Here is a 17,289-nt window from a genome sequence, read left to right as displayed (position 1 = left end):
GTGTTTTTGTGAGGATTTGGTATGTGTTGCTGGATGGGAAGCTTGTGAATAATTAGTAATTGAGAGTATATAGCCACCGATAAGCAGGAGAGAATTGCTGATGGGTTAAGGGAGAGTAATTCTGATACAACAATGGTTCCTACAATGACCAATACATTGTCGGGTTGTTATAACAAGAGTCTTCTGATCTTCACTCTACATTGTTTCACGGGTTAACTGGTAAAACATTCGCAATTAGAGCTCATTGAAAGACTATAATTATGCAAAAAACACGAGTAAAAAAATATGTATTGTGACATGAACTACGTCAGCCATAATCCTGGCTGGATACAAGAAGTCTTAAGAGGTAACTAGGCAACCATCATCCAGGATGGAGACAGTTAATTGAGTCATGTTGTAGACGCGTCTGGGTTACTGTTATGAGTTTCCCCAGACGGTGAGAGACATATGACAGCTCGAGGCTGACATGTGCAACGTGTTGACAGTTGACATACCTTGCCATAAGCAGCGTTGATGCATTCGGCCGCACTTGCTGCGCTGTTGCAACCAGAAGCTGTTGTATATATTAGTACATATTTTTCTAATGTCAGTTAAGAACAAAAAATAAACAGTTTTAACCATCATGGAAATCAATATAATTATGAAAATATTATTTTCAATATTTATTAAATATTATATATTAGTATAATTATAGTGTCAGTCAAGATAAGGCAGATGGAGCCACCTATGTGTCAGGCAAGGCGAGTAAGGTACTTACCGTCACCTAAGCAGCCCATCTTGAGAGACTCTGGCAGCTTCAGGTCTCCGACACACTGCTCACAGGCACTCACCGTGCCACAGACCTCCTCTGTAACATCGACAAATATCAACATTATCGCCAAATCAGTACTATGCTCTTCGTGTTGGTATACCGCACCGTATAATTATGTTGGTATACCACAACATGTTTTAAACCTTTGAGTTTCAAATAGTATATTCGCTCTTTTCCCAAATCTGTCTTGATTCAAGAGCCTAAAGACGAGCCTCTTGAGTCCAGACAGGTACACTTTAAATTAATATTTCCTTGCTAGAGTAGAAGGCTGAGGGCAGTCAGAGCATCGGAGAAGCTTCCCTCAGCTCTTAATACACGTGGATTTGAGAGCTATAGTAGGGGTTTGGATCTTAATCGAGCTTAAAAAGAGTATCGAAGCTCTCACTCTCAACTACAATCACCTTTTATCTCACAATATTGATTAATATATCTACTAAGACATCAGGACCGACTTCCACCTACCATAGCTGATACCAGGACTACAACTATTGTCAGTACAGCTGAAAATTACAACTATTAACAGTTCCCACCACCGTTATTGGTGCTGTCACGACCACTGCAGCTGCTGTCTCGACCACTGCAGCTGCTGTTGATCATCACTAGCACTTACCAAGACAGTGGTCATGACCCTCGTGGTCACCAGCGTGGCCTTTGTGACCGGCAGCTAAGTCAGCTGCCATCAGGACACCAGCCGTCAGGAGGACAACCATTATCACCTTCATTGTGGTGGTTGATGGGTGACGGGTTCACGACTCTCTGTGGGGGAGACAAGAAGATCTGCTCACTGGTTATGTCTCCTGGGACTGGTCTCCTGGGACTGGTCTCATGGGACTGGTCTCCTGGGACTGATCTCATGGGACTGGTCTCATGGGACTGGTCTCCTGGGACTGATCTCATGGGACTGGTCTCATGGGACTGGTCTCCTGGGACTGGCCTCATGGGACTGGTCTCCTGGGACTGATCTCATGGGACTGGTCTCCTGGGACTGATCTCATGGGACTGGTCTCATGGGACTGGTCTCCTGGGACTGGTCTCCTGGGACTGGTCTCCTGGGACTGGTCTCATGGGACTGGTCTCCTGGGACTGATCTCATGGGACTGGTCTTATGGGACTGGTCTCCTGGGACTGATCTCCTGGGACTGGACTCATGGGACTGGCCTCCTGGGACTGGTCTCATGGGACTGGTCTCCGGGGACTGGTCTCATGGAACTGGTCTCCAGGGACTGGTCTCATGGGACTGATCTCATGGGACTGGTCTTATGGGACTGGTCTCCTGGGACTGATCTCCTGGGACTGGACTCATGGGACTGGCCTCCTGGGACTGGTCTCATGGGACTGGTCTCCGGGGACGGGTCTTCTGGGACTGGTCTCCTGGGACTGGTCTCCTGAGACTGGTCTCCTGGGACTGGTCCCCTAAGACTGGTCTCCTGCCAAACTCTAAAATACACATAAGTTATTATATTCTTCATAAGGAAAGTGTACACGCAGCCATAGCAGTTATCTGCATCTATAAAAATGTCTCTCTGTGTCTCTGTCTGTCAGTCCAAACTTGAAGGTCGGACATCCAAATTTTGTAGTGTTAATGGTCTGGGGTACAGGACGGACATAGGCTGGGCGGGGTAGGCATAAGTTAAATGCTTTTAGAAATATTAGTCATTATAAACACCCGTAGGGCAGGCCATTTTCATATCGTCAAGTGTGAAATGTGGCATGTGATTACCGTGGACTTTAACACTGGCGATCTGCCCTCTCACCACGTAGTGTGAGAGAAGGAGGTACTGAGAGGCATATATCAATGCTTCTTCTTGGGGTAGGGATGAGAGAGAGAGAGAGAGAGAGAGAGAGAGAGAGAGAGAGAGAGAGAGAGAGAGCGAGAGAGAGAGAGAGAGAGAGAGAGAGAGAGAGAGAGAGAGAGAGAGAGAGAGAGAGAGAGAGAGAGAGAGAGAGAGAGAGAGAGAGAGAGAGAGAGAGAGAGAGAGAGAGAGAGCGAGAGAGAGAGAGAGAGAGAGAGAGAGAGAGAGAGAGAGAGAGAGAGAGAGAGAGAGAGAGAGAGAGAGAGAGAGAGAGAGAGAGAGAGAGAGAGAGAGAGAGAGAGAGAGAGAGAGAGAGAGAGAGAGAGAGAGAGAGAGAGAGAGAGAGAGAGAGAGAGAGAGAGAGAGAGAGAGAGAGAGAGAGAGAGAGAGAGAGAGAGAGAGAGAGAGAGAGAGAGAGAGAGAGAGAGAGAGAGAGAGAGAGAGAGAGAGAGAGAGAGAGAGAGAGAGAGAGAGAGAGAGAGAGAGAGAGAGAGAGAGAGAGAGAGAGAGAGAGAGAGAGAGAGAGAGAGAGAGAGAGAGAGAGAGAGAGAGAGAGAGAGAGAGAGAGAGAGAGAGAGAGAGAGAGAGAGAGAGAGAGAGAGAGAGAGAGAGAGAGAGAGAGAGAGAGAGAGAGAGAGAGAGAGAGAGAGAGAGAGAGAGAGAGAGAGAGAGAGGAGCTGAGGACTGGGGGGGGGGGGGTCAAGGGAAGATTGGGGAGATAGAGAGAGGAAGAGAAAGGAAATGTCTAACTGCTCGAGATAACAGGGAAGAGGGAAAGTGTTGGTGGATGGGGGTGAGGGTGGGGAAGAAAGGGGATGGTGGGGAGGACGAAAATAGTGAAGGGGTGCGGTTCGGAGGAAAAAGGGGAGGGAGGGAAGGACAAATGAAATGGGGAAGAGGGAAGGAAGATGGGAGAGGTGAAGAGAGGGGAAAAGATAAAGGGTGGAATGGAGGTTCAGGGAGAGAGATTGTCTTCCCCGGGTACCCCACTATTTATGCATATATTGATATGCATATTAATATATTATGCATATATATATATATATATATATATATATATATATATATATATATATATATATATATATATATATATATATATATATATATATATATATATATATATATATATGCAAACAAGCCTGAATGGTCCCCAGGACTATATACAACTGAAAACTCACTCCCCAGAAGTGACTCGAACCCATACTCCCACAACTGGTATGTACAGGGACGCCTTAATCCGCTTGACCATCACGACCGGACATAAGGAAGTGATAGCCGAGGCTATTTGAACCACTTCCCCGCCGGCACTCGGATGGTAATCTTGGGCATAGCATTTTATCAAATCACCTCATTCTTTGGGGCACACGTGAGGAACACAAATGCAAACAAGCCTGAATGGTCCCCAGGACTATATACAACTGAAAACTCACACCCCAGAAGTGACTCGAACCCATACTCCCACAACTGGTATGTACAGGGACGCCTTAATCCGCTTGACCATCACGACCGGACATAAGGAAGTGATAGCCGAGGCTATTTGAACCACTTCCCCGCCGGCACTCGGATGGTAATCTTGGGCATAGCATTTTATCAAATCACCTCATTCTTTGGGGCACACGTGAGGAACACAAATGCAAACAAGCCTGAATGGTCCCCAGGACTATATACAACTGAAAACTCACACCCCAGAAGTGACTCGAACCCATACTCCCACAACTGGTATGTACAGGGACGCCTTAATCCGCTTGACCATCACGACCGGACATAAGGAAGTGATAGCCGAGGCTATTTGTGTTCCTCACGTGTGCCCCAAAGAATGAGGTGATTTGATAAAATGCTATGCCCAAGATTACCATCCGAGTGCCGGCGGGGAAGTGGTTCAAATAGCCTCGGCTATCACTTCCTCTTAGGATATTGTAAACTCTTCCCAATTTCATATATATATATATATATATATATATATATATATATATATATATATATATATATATATATATATATATACATATGCAATTGACGATCACAAAACACTGATCATTTTATGCGGAAAATCCACAGAGAAATATGAAATGAGGTGAACGTTTCGGCTTTGTTAAAGCCTTTGTCAACACCAGACTGACACCAGACTGAGTCAGTCTGGTGTTGACAAAGGCTTTAACAAAGCCGAAACGTTCACCTCATTTCATATTTCTCTGTGGATTTTCCGCATATATATATATATATATATATATATATATATATATATATATATATATATATATATATATATATATATATATATATATATATATATATATATGTATATATATATGTATATATATATATATAACTGCAGTAGGAGTGTATACAAATTCTCTAATAAGACAAGATGATCAACACCTCGATCGCTGGATATAAAATAACATTAACTCAACCTAAGATAAGCTCATATTGTAATGCTTTGTTGTTTCATTTAAGTTATTAAAGATATTACAATGGATTAAATAATAATAAATTTATTATATATGAAACTGTTTATCGTATCTTATATGCTTTATTTCAATCATTAATTCCTAAGTTTGTTAGTTTCTAATTCTTACTAACCTGACTTGCTGATCTTTGCGTTATGATTTGGCAATATAAATATTATTCATTTCTTACATGTTTACTATTTTATAACTCGAAAATATCAGCATTCATATACCTCTATCAATTTGTTATTAATTTCTGCAATTAATTTATTTGTTATTTATTTATTGCTCCATATTTTAGTATCAACAAGAAATTTCCTAACTCTATTGTTCATTCACGTGTAAATATGTTATATAAATAATCAAAAGAGGTCCCAGGAGAGGCCCTATGACACCTCACTTCAAACAGCCTCCAATTCGGTCTTGGGTTGTTTTTTTCTGCCTTTTTTTCCATTATCCTGTCACGTGTTAAACGTATCCCCTCTATACCTTCCTAACCAGTCTTAAGGGCAACATAGTGTCAATACCGTCACCATAGTCGGCTTCCCCTGGTAGAGCGGCTACTAAGCCAGAGAACACGAGAGGCAAAAAGGCTGAAATAAATGTATTATTTTAGATGGACTCGAGACAGGTATATAACTTCTACTGTAATGTGCGTTGCAAGCAACTCATGAAATGTGCACTGCTAGAAAATCTTTTATATTACCAGTATGTATGGCAATATTGTAGACATGTTTAACTCACACAGTCATATGAATGGTTAAACAGTGGGATAAACTTCTTCAGCTGTGCTTGTAACGTGGGACTCCGCCTCAGTTCTGCAACATTCATTCCGATGACGGCAAAACACATTCATTCAAGTCTGACTACAACACACATGTTTTCTCACACACGCACACATACACATACATTTTGGAACATTCGGGACCAAAGAGCCGAAGCTCAACCCCCGTAAGGACAACTAAGTGAGTACACACACACACGCTGCCTTCACTAAGGTCCCAAGTTTAGCGTGACACTCACCTGTAGTGTAGCTTCGTCGGCTGCTCCACACCTTGTGACTGACAGAACATTAAGCGTGGTTTTATATATGTATTCTTCAATATCCCCCCATCCCCTTATTACAGTCACCCCCATCCCCCTATTCCTGTCACCCCCATTTCCTCCTTCCTGTTACTCTCCATCATCTTCCCCTTCCTGTCACCTTGTAATCATCTGGAGGAGCCATCCACGACTCGTTAGGCTGACAGTTTCTCATTTATCACCTTCGCCTTGTTTACAATATATATCTGGTAATTTCATCGTTTTGAAAGGGGGGTACTTTCACATTTCTTGGTCACTATTGAGAGAGTTATCTCTGAATTCAGATTTTCTTTTCACGTTCGATTACTTAGTGGTGCAAAACTATATGAATAGTTCTGCTGACAGAGTTTACAGTTAGTCATGTCAACACTAGCAGGTGTTGTCTAAGAGGTACTTGTCTAAGCTTTGCTGTGGTAACGTCTCCAAGTCTGCTGACCTTATAGGATGATCCATATTTGTGTGCGGATCTCCATGGCATAATAGAATGATGATAGATAGAAAACTGGAGTGAATTTCACTTGGCCTTAACTCTGCTATATTTTGTTGCTGTTCCCGGGACACAGCAAACCTCGAGTCCGATGGTGATAAAGTCTTTCAATGGGCCACAGAAAATAACATGATGTTTAATGAGGATAGGTTCCAATGACTGCACTATGCAAAAAATAAAAATATGAAAGCAACAACCACATATAAAATAAAGTCAAATCACACTATTGAAAGAAATGGCAATGTAAAAGATACAGATGTGATCATGGGGGCCTGAGAGCTGAGTGGACAGCGCTCGGGATTCGTAGTCCTGAGGTTCCGGGTTCGATCCCCGGTGAAGGCGGAAACAAATGGGCAGAGTTTCTTTTACCTTGATGGCACTGTTCACCTAGCAGTAAATAGGTACTTGGGAGTTAGACAGCTGCTACGGGCTGCTTCCAGGGGTGTGTGTGTAAAAAAAGGAGGCCTGGTCGAGGACCTAACCGCGGTGACGCCGAGTCATCTCAAGATAACCTCAAGATTTCGGAAGATCTTACTTTTTAAAACATAACAAAATTGCTATCACAACTGCATGAAAAGTGACGGGTTGGATATGTAGAACGTTCCAAATAAAAGATTCCATGCAAATGATGATACTTTTTTAAACACTAATGCTCACTACAGTGGAAAATTGTTGCACACTATCAGCCCCATTCAAAGCCAGAGACATTGCTAGCTTGGAGAACGTGCAAAGCTCCTTTACAGCTACAATTCACTCAATGAAACGTCTAAATTATTGGGACCGCAAGAAATAACAGCACATAGGACCAAGAGGCATGGCAAGATGTGCAAAATAGCCCCACTGAAAAACAAAGGTGCAACAGGCACCCTGAGAACTCGATCAACATCGAAGGCCCAAGAGTTTTCAACACTTTTCCTCTACACATACGGGGGCATAAATGGCCTGCCTCTCGCAGTGTACAAACGAGAACTCGACAAGCACCTTGAAAGGATTCCTGATCAACCAGGCTGTGACTCGTACGCCAGGCTGCGAGTAGTCACGTCGAACAGCCTTGCTGTTCGACGAATTGCTCAGACTTGCTCAGAATTGCTCAGACTTGCAACCAACAGTCCTGATGTCTGAGATCGGGCCTCGGGGACATTGATCCTCGAAATCATTAACTAGTAGTTAACAGGAAGCATTCAGCCTAATGAAAGACAATCTAAAATCGGTAACAATTCCTCCGTTACTAGTAAATGTTTTGACTAACTCATCAGTTCTATCATGCATTGAGAGACCAATATGAGAAGGAATCTACAGGAAACAATCTTTGTTTTCCTCACTGATAATGTCATTATATCTGTGCCTAGCTTCAGACTGGAGCACGTCACAGTTATGCCTTGGTTAGATGAGTGCAATCAAGGATGACTGGGAGTCACTTACAACTAATGTGTCGACATTGGGTACATATACTCGTTTGAGAGCATGGATTATGACAATCAATTATGTTTGAAAACTTGAGGCCCAGTTATTTATTCAAACTCCCCACTCATAGGAGAGGGAGCCATCTCTCGCTGTCACAACAACTGCACTCCAGCTGCGCCATGGGACTAGTGCAAGAAACATCAGTGTGAATAATATGGAAGCGGGAGCTCTCTTTGACCAAACTATCAATTTGGTATAAAACATTGTACTTTGTTTCCTGTCAGAGCAAGGGTTCTGTAATCAGCTTCTTGGATGGGAAGGGGGGGGGGGCGAGACAGAAATTTGGAGAGGGTGATTTTTCAAGGTGTAGGAAAGTACATTGCTGTCTCTCTTCGAAGAGCTCATTAACATTACTCATTCTGAGTATATTTGAAGTTTTTGTAATCCATTTGGAAGGATTCTGGCCATCAATAAAGAAGGCATCGAGGGCGTCAATGCAGGGGTTGGGACAGGTTAGCTTAATAGCACCGTTTTTATACCAATTTATAAATATCAATTATTAATAATCTTAATACCAATTAAAGCATTGATTTCAATGATCCGATCACTTACACATGGGATATTCAGTTTCTTCGACATGTTTAGTAATTTAAGTAGCACGAGTGAACGCGAGGATGATCCTCATGACTTTGTTTAGCATCTTTTCCAGCCCTCCCAGCAATTGTTTCGCTAGGCACTAGAGCAAGGAAAGGTGCAACGTAATTGATCTGTGATCATTATACATGATCTGTGATCATGTATAAGTGGTACATCATTTTTGCTGTTCTTACCTTTGCCTGCACGAGAATGTTGGACTTGGGCTTTAATGTAGGATGAGTCAGCTGTCAGCAATAATGTCAATACACCAGGAATTATAAAAAAACGTTTCTACTACAAGCAAATTTATTTTAAAGCTGTAAATGACAAAACATTAATAGAGTATAGATAAAGATATCTTCCGGCCGATGGGCTGGAGCGGAGATGATACATTAAATGACTGCCAATTAAGGAAAGAATTGCGTGCTGCTTTTGAAGGCTTGTGCTGCTAGGGGGAATATTTGTATTTATTTTATTTGTTGACATTCTTTCTATCTTTAACTATATCTTTCATCTGTTTTGTGCCATTTATGTGTTTGATAACGTGGTGAGAGAGTTACACGCCAGCAAGTAGTGGATAGGAGTTTTGTTGGCTGATGGAGGGTTTTGCTGCATGAGACGTTGGTTCAGGCTGCATACCAACAGCCTGAACCAACTTGCAGCTTGCATGCCAACAGATTATAAATCAGGCTGCATCCCAACAGATGGTGAGCCAATATGGTTGCCAACAAATAGAGAGTCAATATGGTTGCCAAAAGACAGCGTGGAGGTCAGTCGTCATCAGTGATAGTGATCCGGTTCGTCAGTAGGACAGACTGGACGTAGTTGATGCATTCAACTCAGCCAGTAGTGGTGAAACATGTGTTGTTCTGTTGAGATATAGTATGTTAATTCACAATATATATAACATAATTAAATAACTTAGTTTTTGCTCACCATTTATTAGCCATATACAAATACGTGAATTTGTCTTTTTAGAAAGATCAAATTCCAAAAAGTTTCTTGAAAAATGTTCCTTAACTGATCATCGACTGTCAAGTTACAGTTTCATTACAAACACCTAACTGGTATTTTCTGACCAAAAGATAGTGTAATAGAGCTTTCCTCAACACTACAGCTCTACGTAACGACTTTCTCTCTCTCCTATTCTTTTTAATGCGTTAATTAGAATAATGTTCACAAGTGGAGCATTATGAACGATCAAAAATGTACAAAGTTCAAAATCGTAATAATATATCAATAGCGATATTATACGAACTGTTATCCTGGACAGAGAAAGCGATTCACAGGAGGTAAAGTCACTTCACTGGCTTTACCAGAATGGAGAACGAGAGAAAACCACATTCAGGAAGCGTGGGCTCCAGGACTTTCTCTCACGTTTGTGTCGTGTTAAAAGTTTAGACGGTGGGAGACAGCAAAGTTTGAGGTGATCAGGTGTAAAGTATTTGTAAAGTGTTGCCACATGACGTACCTTAGCTGTGGTGATGCAGGTGCTCGCAGTCACTGCTTTGCTGCAATCTGGAAATATTACATGTGTTAGTAACAGTTTGCCTTATGTCTGCTTACGAAAATAAACAGAGGTTGTATGACAGTGGATTAAACAGTTCAAATTCTTAGTAATCCTATTATTGTTTTTAATGTTTGAAATTATATTAATAATTAGCATTATTATAGTGTCACTTAAGTGTCACTTAAGACAGAGCCAGTTTTGTGTCACGTAAGGTGAAGTAGATGGCACCTGTGTGTCAGTCAAAGTGAGGAAGATGGTAAGGTTTGAAATATACTTACTGGTTCCTAGGCATCTCTTCATGACACTAATTTTCAGTCTCAGGGCTCTGACGCATTTCACACAGGTTGTGCTGTTGCCACAAACCTTATCTGTAACCCATGGTAAAATAACATAAATATCACCAAATGCTTAACAGTGTGTTAATTCCACGTGCTTCTGTTTGTGTTTGTATTTCTCATTGTGTACCATGCTGTTGATAATCATATATTGCCTTTGTTTCCTTCATAATTATTTTTCCAGTCTCATGACAATTACATTTGCAACAATAAGGCTTACTATTCACAACAGGGGCTGCCCTAATGCCGGATTATATTTTCTCCAAATTTTCCATGGATATACAAGTTTTGCCTCGTAGATCGATATTTTGTGACTAACCCTTAGTGAATATCAGAGTTCGTCCTCGCATTCCTTTAAAACCTCGGATTATATGTTTTTATATTTAATTTCATTGTTGGTATTTCCAACGATCAGTTTTCTGACATCCTCATGATCTTATTTATATAGATCCAAATTCTTGCTCTCTCTTCTCTGACTGAATACATAGGTCTCGTTATTAACATTACTAATCATGAATGTAAATTGTTATGAAGCTCAACGGCGAATATCATAGGTTCTAAAAACGTGCCAAGTGTGGCTTTAGGTTTTCGTCTAGCATTAAGGAGTTTCGAAACTCTCCCTCTCAACCATAATTACATTTTCTAAATATTGACTAATATTGCTATTACGACAACAAGACCTACTTTCCCTACCGTTGCTGTTGATAATGAGACTAAATTTTCTGTTAGTGCAGCAACCACCATTGCAATTAACAATTACACAACCGGTGCTGCTGCTGTTATCACTACTGTTGGTACAGGTAACTTCACAACCGCTACTAATGCTGTTCTTGTTAGTACAGCTAACATAATTATAACATCATTACCATTATTAATAACATTATTATTAACATATTTGCATCAATCAACATTTCCACTACCAATGTTGCTGCTGTTACTACTACTTCAGCTGCTCGTTAGTACAGCAAACAAAACAATAATTAACACTGTCTTTACGATTACTGCTGCTGTTACGACTAATGCAGCAGCTGTTAGTACAAATAACATCATCACAATTTATACATACAAAGGCACGCGTTGTCTTCGCGTTCACTACTGAAACCTCCATGTTCACCAAATTGGGGTCGGGCAAATGCCAGCATCACTACAGCCGTCAGGAAGACAACCATTAACACCTTCATTGTGGTGGTTGATGGACGACGGGTTCACGACTCTGTGGGAGATAAGAAGACTTCTTTCCTGGGACTGGTCTCATGGGACTGGTCTCATGGGACTGGTCTCCCTGGACTGGACTCCTGACATGCTTCAGTTATGAAATTTAGTTGTCTGGCCAAAGTGTTTATTTGTTTACCCTAAATATAATTGACTACAATCTTTACAAGAGAACTGTAAACACACACCTTTAACAGTTGTCAGGAATTTCATAAGAAATCTTTGCTTAACAGTTCCTCTGACATTTCTAATGTATATACAGAGCTTCTTATTTAATATGCTTTAAATGCTATGTCTACCTACCTACATTGTAATAAGAAACTGTTGAATACCTTGATCACATAATATAAGAACGTCAATAAAATTGAAGGATGAATCAGTTTTTAATGCTATTTTTATTAAATTAAGGGACTTAAGTTAATAAATTGAATGGATTAATAATAAATTATTAATCCATTCTAAATTATTAATTGATCCTGTAATTAAAATTAAATAGATTAAACATGATTTCATTGTTGAAGGTTCTGACATGTTCCCACATTTTCCAACTTGAACTTGACTCCATTTACCTTAACTCTGTATCTTTAAAGGAAACCATTTCCTAATTGAATTTAAGACATCCTATCCAAAAGTATGCGTCTCTCTCTTCTTAACAACTCTTTCGTGAGGTAGAATACCACAAGCTTTGCAAAATCTACATATATAATGACATATGTATTGTGACGGTAACGCGTTGGTGTTCGGCTGTTTCAAAAGCTAGGGGCATGGCCTCGTCACATAAAGAAAAAATAAGAGAAAAGCTGGAACTTTCGTCTGTGGTAAGGTAATGGGAAGACACACAAAACACAAGTAAATTTAACAATGAAATTTTAATTACGTTAGAAAAGCATGACATGAATAAAATTGAGTATAAAAATGTAACAGACAAATCAACAAACAAAATAATAAGAATAATCACTGGCAAATGAAGTGTTACGTTAAGACAAGTGAATAATAGCAAAGTAAATAATAGTGCAGGAATATTGGCTTCAAGCTGCCACCTCCCTTAGTACACGTAAGCCAAGGCTTAGTCTACCAATGAGACGTGTCAACTGTGTGGAGCACTGATATATTCTGCCTTCTCTAGGTTGCTGTAGCCCAGACATCAACTTGTGGAGGAGGGTGGTGGGGCAGGTGCGCTGGACACCAGCCAATCAGCGACCGGCAGGCGATGAACAAGCAGTTTGCCGGTTAATGGTGGCGGGGGCGAGCAGGTGCACCGGTGCTGGATACGTTTTGCTCTCTGGGCAAAACGTTTTGGTGATACTTGTTGGATATATCTTCTATATTATTTGTTAATGGGACGTACTTTGGAGGGAAGAGCAGGCTCAATCTCTCTTGAAAGAGATTATCGTCACAACTCTCCCCCGAAGCCTGCGGTTCTGGAAGAAGTACGTCGTTATGTGGTGGAGTAATAGGTGGAGTTGCTTCTACTTCATAAACTCTGGAGAGGGCATCGGCTATGATGTTGTCAGAACCCTTGATATAGCGGATCTCCAGGTTGAAATCTTGTAAATATAAAGCCCATCGTAGAAGACGCTGGTTAGTGAATTGGGCTTGATGTAAGAAGCGGAGAGGGTTGTGGTCTGAGAAGATGGTGGTAGACCTGGCACCTTTTAGGTACGGAGCGAAGTGTTGGAGATTCAGGACGATGGATAGTAGCTCCTTTTCAATAGTGCTGTAGTTCCTCTGGTGTGGTTTCAATTTGTAGCTGTAGTAGCTGACAGGTAGAACCTCCTCGCCTCGTTGCTGCATCAGGACACCACCAACGCCGGTACCACTGGCGTCGACATGAAGGACGAAAGGCTTGGTGATATCTAGCGAGGCGAGAATGGGATTAGAACAGAGGAGGAATTTGAGTTGTTCGAAAGCAATGGTTTGCTGCATACCGTTGCTTGGGACTGGTTAATAGGATTAAAGGTGTGGCGACTGTACTGAAATTTCTCACAAACCTACGGTAGTAGGAGGCAAGACCAAGGAAGCGCAGGAGCTGCTTCCTGGTGGTAGGCTGTGGATAATGTTGGATGGCTTGAGTGTGTGAGTTTAACGGAGCTAGGCTGCCACTCCCAATAACATGACCCAGATAACGCACTTTACCTTTCGCGAAGGTGGACTTGCCCAGGTTGATGGTGAGGCCGGCTGTCAGGAACTTGGCGAACAGTCGTCGCAGCTGGAGCAGATGTTCACTCCAGGTGTTGGATGCTACGACGATATCATCCAAATAGGCGTACGTGTTATCCAAGCCCTGGATGACACGGTTGACAGCTCTCTGAAAGGTGGCCGGGGCATTACATAGTTCGAAAGGAAGGCGTTCATATCTGAAAAGTCCAAAAAGAGTGATAAAGGCAGATATTTCTTTAGCTCGCTCCGTTAAGCACACTTGGTAATACCCCTTAAGCAAGTCCACTTGGGACAAGTACTGGGCATTACCAATGGCGTCAAGAATGTCATCTATCCTTGGCAAGGGGTATGCATCCTTGACAGTCACGTTATTTAACTTACGATAGTCAGTACATAGCCTCACCTTACCTTGGGGTTTTGGCACCAAGATACAGGGTGAGGCCCAGGGGGACTCACAAGGTGTAGCCAGTCCATGATCCAAGAGGTACTGCACCTCAGCACGCATGACTTCCTTCTTGCTAGGGCTGATTCGGTAGAAGGGTTGACGAATCGGCCGGGTGGCGGGGAGCAGTTGGATGTCGTGCTGGGTAACATTACACTCTTGGAGGTCATCTCGGAACAACTCCTGATGTTCTCTGAAGATTTTGACGAGAGGTGCAATATGTTTGTCCTGAAAATAGTTAGGAAGATCATTAAGGATTTCTGAATTAGAAAGCGCTGACTCCTTGTCAGTGCTTTCGGGAGGAGAAGCAGGGAAGGTCTCACTGTGGATGTATGGTTCTGTAAAAGCAGAGTAGTTTAGCATGACAGTGGGAGGAGTACCATTATATAGCTTCAGGAGGTTGACGTGGCACAGCTGGGTCTTCCGCCGCCTCTCTGGAGTCTCTAGAACGTAGTTATGGTTGTTTCTGCACTCCTTGATGCGGTAGGGTCCTGAAAACCTGTTTTGTAAAGGAGAACCTGGGATAGGGAAGTAAGCAAGGACGAAGTCTCCCGGCTTAAATTTTCTTACTTTGCTGGTCTGGTCGTAATGAGTCTTCATCCTCTCCTGTGCTTTCAATAGATTATCTTGGGCAAAACTGTGGACTCTCTCTAGAATGTGTTGAAGGTTTTGAAGAAAATGGGGCACATTCTGATGCTCACTGAAGGTGGCATCACGTAGAGAGTCTTTGAAAGCCTTGAGGGGAGTACGGCACTTACGGCCGTAGAGCATCTCATAAGGAGATACTCCTAGGGACTCATTGGGAAGACTTCGAAATATATGCATCATCAGATCTATTTGCTTATCCCAATCCTTAGAGGTTTCACTACAAAACTTTTTCAGGAGTGCTTTGATAGTCTGATGACTACGCTCAAGAGAACCCTGTGAAGCAGGATGATAGGGGCTGGACAATACCTGTTTGATGTTGAACTCCTCCAGTGTCCTTTTGAAGAGATCACTGGTGAAGTTGGTGCCACAGTCGCTCTGAACCTCCCTGGGAAATCCATACTGGGTGAAGATCTTCAATAAGTGCTTCACAACCGTAGCAGCCGTAATGTTCTTCACTGGAACTGCTATGGGGAATCTGGTGGTAGGACACAGGATGGTTAAGATATAGGCGTTACCTGAACTGGTCCGAGTTAAAGGACCAACACAGTCTATATTAAGTCTGTGGAAAGGTTCCGCAGGCACCTGTATGGGGATCAGTGGCGCTCTGGGAATAGAGATGTTCGGTTTACCTGCCATCTGACATGTATGACACTGTTTTACGTACTGTTTGACGCTATTTACCATACCTGGCCAGTAGTAGTCTTGACGGATTCCATGGTAAGTTTTGTTGAATCCGTAGTGGGAGAGTGCTCCGTGGGCCAGGTGTAGAATAGTGGGCCGCAGGCTGGCAGGAATCACAAGTTGTTCAACGTTGGCCCAATCGTCCTCCTCCTTCAGTTTACTGGGTCTATATCTGCGGTAGAGCAAGTCGTTTTCTAGGAAGAACCCAGGAATACTGTCGGGTTGAGTCTCAGCCTGGAAAAATAATGGTGTTAAGGTAAGATCTTCCCTCTGTAACTTACGGAACTCCAACTTGGTCAGATTCGGGGGTAGTTTCTGAGGGTCTTGAGGGACAGCGGTAGCAGTAGAGTCAGCTGGCTGTGGTCGTGCGGCTTGTGCACGGGTGGTCACTAGAACCGGAGGAGAAACTTCATCACTCTCTTGAACCTTTGCTGGAACATACTCTAATATAGGGTTATCTGGCACAGAGGTACACACCTGGGGTTTGTCCATGACGATCAGGTTGGTTGGTTGCAGGTCTTTTGCCAAGTCGTTGCCTAGGAGAAGTTGCACTCCGGGCATGGGAAAAGGCTTTTCCCTGACGGCGACTTGGACTTCTCCGTTCACGAAGGGACAATCCAGGTGGACTCTGGCGAGAGGATAAGGAGTGGTAGCAGTGAGGTCAGTGATGAAGACAGTTTCTCCGGTGTAGGCGATGTTGGGCACAGCCGACTTCAAGATGATCGATTGAAGAGCCGCTGTGTCCCTCAAGATCTTCAATTTGAAACGTCCCTCCGGATTTGAACCATTGGCAGAGACAGTTCCAGTATATAGGTGGTTACTGAAAAGAGAAAGATCATTAACATGAACACCAACATTCATCACAGGCTTACCGGACTTAGGAGGAGTTGGTTTGGGTTTTTGCGTTTCGGTGGTACCTTTGTAGTGAGACTTACCACACTTATCTATGGTATGTCCATAGAGTCTACAATACTTGCAGTACAATTGCGAGCCAGCTTGATCGGTACTCACTTTCTAGTAACTGTACCACGACTTCTTACTGGAGGATGGTTCTGGTGTCAGCCGGTGGATGAGGCTGTAAGTGTCAGCCGACTTAGCACACTTCAGGTAGTCGGTTTCTTCTTTATCTGCTAAATATAGACGGACAGGAGGCAGCACACGCCTCAAGAATTCTTCAACTAGCATCAGGTTGACGAGTTCTGTAAAAGTAGAGACATGTGCTGCTTCCAGCCAATTCATAAAATATCTCCGTTTGGTGTTAGCAAACTCGAGAAAGGTAGTGGTACTTGCCTTCAGGTGGTCACGAAATTTCCTTCGATAACTTTCGGTGGAGAGAAGGTAGGCGTCCAACACTGCTTGTTTCAGAGTCTGGTAGTCATTCTCAGACGCCAAAGAACTGAGTGTGACTGCAGCTCTACCTGTAAGATGTACTCTGAGAAGTGTGGCCCATTGGTCGGCAGGCCAACTAAGTTGATTAGCAAGGGTTTCAAAGGTGGTGAAAAACACGTCAACTTCTGTTTCTACAAATGATGGCATTAACTTACTTGCATGTGATATATTAAAACTGACGGGAAGATTGGCGGTAGCTTGCTGGCGTTGAGCGAGGTGTGAAGTTTCCAACGCGAATTCTCGTT

The 17,289-nt window shown here is 42.7% G+C and overlaps 2 long non-coding RNA genes across 2 annotated transcripts; both read right to left on the bottom strand.

The window, feature by feature from the left end:
- Positions 1-757: 757 nt before the first annotated feature.
- On the bottom strand, positions 758-6,106 carry LOC138354006 (uncharacterized). Its single transcript, XR_011223382.1, has 3 exons — positions 6,081-6,106; positions 1,422-1,567; positions 758-847 (listed from the first exon to the last, which is right to left on the bottom strand). It is a non-coding gene; the product is annotated as an uncharacterized lncRNA (long non-coding RNA).
- A 2,849-nt stretch (positions 6,107-8,955) lies between these two features.
- LOC138354005 (uncharacterized) lies at positions 8,956-10,626 on the bottom strand. Its single transcript, XR_011223381.1, has 3 exons — positions 10,456-10,626; positions 10,139-10,185; positions 8,956-9,536 (listed from the first exon to the last, which is right to left on the bottom strand). It is a non-coding gene; the product is annotated as an uncharacterized lncRNA (long non-coding RNA).
- Positions 10,627-17,289: the final 6,663 nt, after the last annotated feature.

The sequence above is a fragment of the Procambarus clarkii genome, chromosome 61, assembly GCF_040958095.1.
Source record: "Procambarus clarkii isolate CNS0578487 chromosome 61, FALCON_Pclarkii_2.0, whole genome shotgun sequence".
In the NCBI taxonomy this organism is placed as follows: Eukaryota; Metazoa; Arthropoda; class Malacostraca; order Decapoda; family Cambaridae; genus Procambarus; species Procambarus clarkii.
The sequence above is the reverse complement of the archived record's forward strand: the minus strand, read 5'-3'. Positions and strand labels throughout refer to the sequence as shown.